General features: G+C 28.4%; 1 long non-coding RNA gene across 1 annotated transcript; it reads right to left on the minus strand.

Annotated features, from left to right (window-relative positions):
- Positions 1-1010: 1010 nt before the first annotated feature.
- Positions 1011-3793, minus strand: LOC146884101 (uncharacterized). Its single transcript, XR_014984018.1, has 5 exons — positions 3679-3793; positions 2391-2655; positions 1999-2082; positions 1813-1927; positions 1011-1559 (listed from the first exon to the last, which is right to left on the minus strand). It is a non-coding gene; the product is annotated as an uncharacterized LOC146884101 (long non-coding RNA).
- Positions 3794-4666: the final 873 nt, after the last annotated feature.

Genomic DNA, 4666 nt, shown 5'->3' on the forward strand with positions numbered 1-4666 from the left:
ACAAATGGATTTCGGGCTAAAGACCGTATTGGAATTGGTGTTTCTAAGGACATGTCTTCATCTATAACAATTATTAAAATTAGTTCTTAATATATTTAGTATGGATCCTGAAATTTTATGAGACATTTAACTTTTTTGTAAGTTGGATACAATTTAGATACTTAGATTTTGGGATTAATATTATTGTTTATATGACATGTATTATTAGTTTTCTTATTTTTGTTTAAAGAATTATAGAACATAGGGAGTACACCATCAATCAATTAATACAATGAGTATACTCCTACACTTAAAATAAGTAAAACTCATGCTCACAATTAGATCTTATTTGTTTTGGCAATAAAAACTCAAGAAGTCTAAAAATTAGAAAAAATAAAAATAAAAAAATCTTTATAAAATAACATGTAAAACATTATACTTTTTTTCTTAAATTTTTTATCACATATGTATAAAGATTTATAAAAAAATATACGAGAATATAATAAAAACATAAATATAAATATAAAATCTATTCTGTGATGCATAAACTCGATTTTATATATTAGAATATCAATTCTATGCGTTACATAATAAATATTGTATACATATTTTATTATTATTATTATTATTTTATAATAAATATTTAATTTATTAATTTAAATAATAATAACAAAAATACTAATAATTACGATAGTATTAGCAATTATCAATTAAAACTCCATTTATAATTTAAAAAATTAAAACAATCAATGAAATCAATTAATTGATAATAAATCTTTAGAAACTAATCATATAACTATTAATTACAAATGTATAAGTTTAACGGATTTCAAAATGATGGAATAAAAAAAAGTCCATTCATAATTAGAACATTAAAAACAATGAATGAAATTAATTGGTCAATTAATAAAAAAAATTTAGAAACAAATCATATAATTATTGATAGTATAAATCCATTCCAATTTGTACATACTTGAGCTAATACATCATAACCAATGGTCTATAATTGTTTGAAAAAATCCTAAGTTGGATACACATTTTATTCTCACATTGTTCTACTCATGAATTTCGGTCATTTTCAATTACTAATTATAGTAATAAAGATGAGAAGGTTACCAAATATATTATAAGCTAATAAAGCTTTGGACAATATTACATCTCGCAATCTATCTTGATAAAACGTACCAACTATATTAGTTCCTGACGCAACTACAACATTTGGCACGCTCATTAAAAAGCCAAACTAACTAATCTTCAGAATGTAGTCCATGATTCCTTTCAGTTGGTCTGAGACATTAGTCAAGCTACAAAGACTAACAGAGGATGAAGATAGCAATTTGCTTTAAATTAAAAGGTTTCAAATATGCAAATAAGTCTAAAATTCAAATAAAAGGCTTTATTCCTAGTGTCTGGTTTGAGCACCCCAATCTGTGTACCTGCTATGACAATTCAACCAGGTGTTTGAATTGTAATTTATTGCATTGTAATTCTTTGAATTTCTCTTCCTTCATCCTCATACAAAATTGTTTCTCCTTGTACATGTTGCTCTTCCAAAGGACTAAAGCTTTTGTATGCACTTGCTGCACAATGAAAAAACTAATGAGAAATTTGATTAACAAAAAATTATCTGCTCCAAATATTTAAACTACCAAGTCTACTTTAATACTCTAATTTATCGTAGAATGGAAGAAAGAAAGAATAACACAAATTCTGAGAGATAACATGATAAAATTTAAAAAACATGATATTATTTGACTTAATCTTTAATATCATTTGCTAAACTTACCTATGTCAAACAAAAAACTTGCAAACAAAAGGCTAGGCTTACCATACCTTCAATTCTTTTACACTGAAAGTCACATCTATTAGATCTACACTATCAACATACTGCAAAAATTCTTCTTTAGGATTTATCCACAGTTGGGTGTGCACATCAATATATCATTGTCTGCAATGACATCCACACACATAAATATATACAATTTGCAATATAGTTACCAATAAAAGGATCCTCTTCACCTTTGGTTGGGCATTTCCATATAACTTTGAAGTTTAACGGCCTTTCCACCAATCGACATAATGGTGTGTTGAGGGTGACCTTTGCTACAATTTAAAATCTATGACATGAATGTCGGTTACTACAACAAAATGAAATGGTTATCTAAAACTAATACATGATATTTGATATTATGTTTAGAGTAGAAAAACGCATGAAAAAAGGTTAGATACTTAGAATTACATGGTGATATTTGGTATCCTGTGGTGATATATTTACAATCATATTCCATGATTTTCATCCAGTTCTCAAAGTTCCCAATTTTCTATGAATTCATATGAAAGTTCATAGCAACCACACTTCATAAAAGTCAAAAATTAAATAATAAATTAAGCACATATCATACTTTGGATACCTTGAGTTATTTGAGAACAAAAAGCAACCTCCTTTATGCTATCAAACTTGTTGCCATCCTATCAAATAATTATGGGAAGCGCTATGATCAATGCTTCTACCATTGTACTCGTCCATCATGAAAATTCCAAACAAACAATGAGCCTAATTGCAAACAATAAGATGTGAAGGAGGACTTAAAATATGAAATTGCTATAACTTAATTTTGTTATGATGCAGCCACATACTTCAATCCATTTGGTCATATGGGTCTGAAATCCTCTAATCTACAAAAGCAAGAAACAATTTCAATAAGTGGCACTCTGTTATGCTCATCTTCATCTTGTACAAAAACCAAGACAAAAGTATACGAAGATATTAAATGTACCACTCCATAGTAACAGAACCAAAAAAATAAGATAACATACAAAGATAACATCTAAAACATACGAAGCTACGAAAAAACCTTCTTCTAAAACGAAGATTATGAAAAACCTACCTTGAAGATTAGGGTTAACACAAAAGAAGGAAAAAAGCACAAAAAAATCGGTAATCGCTGCAGGAAATCTCATAACAGGGTCTTGAGGTTATATCTCCGCGGACTTAGAAGAAACTCAACTCAAACTTCCAGTCAATAGGATTGAAAGCTAATGCTTGTTTTAGACTATCATACAAAGCAAACAAATAATTCATCGACGAAATCCATAGTAAACACAAATCAAAGCTTTTTACAAAAAAATTTAGCAAACCCCTAAGTATAGAACAAAAACATAAAAATATACCCAACTAACCCCACAATAACATTAGAAAAAAATACCCAACAAACCTCCGCAGACCCAAAAGAAATTTGACTCAAGATCTAAGAACAACAAGGATGTCTGGATATATTTCACCGAATAAAAAGTAGAAAAATACCCTTTGATGAAGGAGACTTGCAGAGACGAAACAGAAACAAAGTTCAGTTAAGAAAATAGATGAAGAACAACAAGATCTAAGAACAACAGAGATGTCTGGATATATTTCACCGAATAAAAAGTAGAAAAATACCCTTTGATGAAGGAGACTTGTAGATACGAAATAGAAACGAAGTTCAGTTAAAAAAATAGAAGAAGAACCTCTAATGAAGAAGGAGAACTCAAGCTATTAAACAATACCTAAAGTTCAATCTGATGTTAACTGATTGAGAAGCAGAAAAAAAAAACTTAGATTAAGATGAACAAGGATAAGTTATGAGAAGAAGTAAAAAAAAAACCCTTTTATGAAGATCGAGAAGGAGAACTCGAAAACAAAGTTGGGTTATTATAACTTACCTTCAACTAGATATGACGGGAGAAATTGGAGATGAAGAAGAAGAAGACAACCTTGAGGGTTTTCTTCTGGTTCTGTAAATTTTTGTGGAAGAAGAAGAATGAGAATAGTTTTTTCTCAGAGAAGAAAAAGCATGGTCATTATTTGTTACACGTCAATCAATATTTTAATCAAGCATTGAATTTGGGTCATTCAAAAATTTGATCAGCCATTAAAGGAGAAGAAGCGGGAAATCTTAAAGAAGAGAGAAAAGACGAAAAAATCCTTCATTTGAGACACGTGTCAATGAATTAGAATGGCCAGTTGAGTAACTTCATTATACTAACATTTTCTTAGATATATAGTAGAATAATGGTTTATGTTACTGTTTTAATTATACGAATTGTTTCTCTTTTGATGGAAAATTAGTCTTTAATTTTATAATCTTTCTTTTTCTTTTGTTACATCATTTTTGTGTAATTGTGTTCAAATAATGTATAATCTATTAAAGTGATCAAATATTTTTTATATCTCACATTTGAATATTTTTACTCATTTTTAACATTTTTTTTACATTATAATATTTGTTTTTGAATTTTAAGTGTTCAATTGCATAAAGACTTCAATGATTAGGTAATATAAAAAACTTATTTTATTTATTCTATTTGATTCTTAATTTTTGTTTCATTTGAAGAACTTTTATTTTGGTAAAAATTTTTAATTATCTCTCAACAATTCAACTAATTTTATATCTGAAAATTTTTCTTAAATCTTCAAAATACTTTCCATTTTATCATACCTTTAGGTACAATTTTGTTTTCCTTTATAAGATTTCCTTCAATAATATATCGAATCATTTCTAAGACACACATTTGATCATTTTCACTAGAGCTGTCAAAACGGGTAACCCGACCCGACTCGACCCACCATGGTTGATGATTTAGTGAGCCAACCCAACCCGGCTCATTTTTTAGCGAGCCAAAAAAATTCAAACCCGGCTCGGCCTACCAC

The sequence above is a fragment of the Vigna unguiculata genome, chromosome 8 (assembly GCF_037176805.1).
Source record: "Vigna unguiculata cultivar grain cowpea cultivar isolate G323 ecotype 2 chromosome 8, ASM3717680v1, whole genome shotgun sequence".
Lineage (NCBI taxonomy): Eukaryota > Viridiplantae > Streptophyta > Magnoliopsida > Fabales > Fabaceae > Vigna > Vigna unguiculata.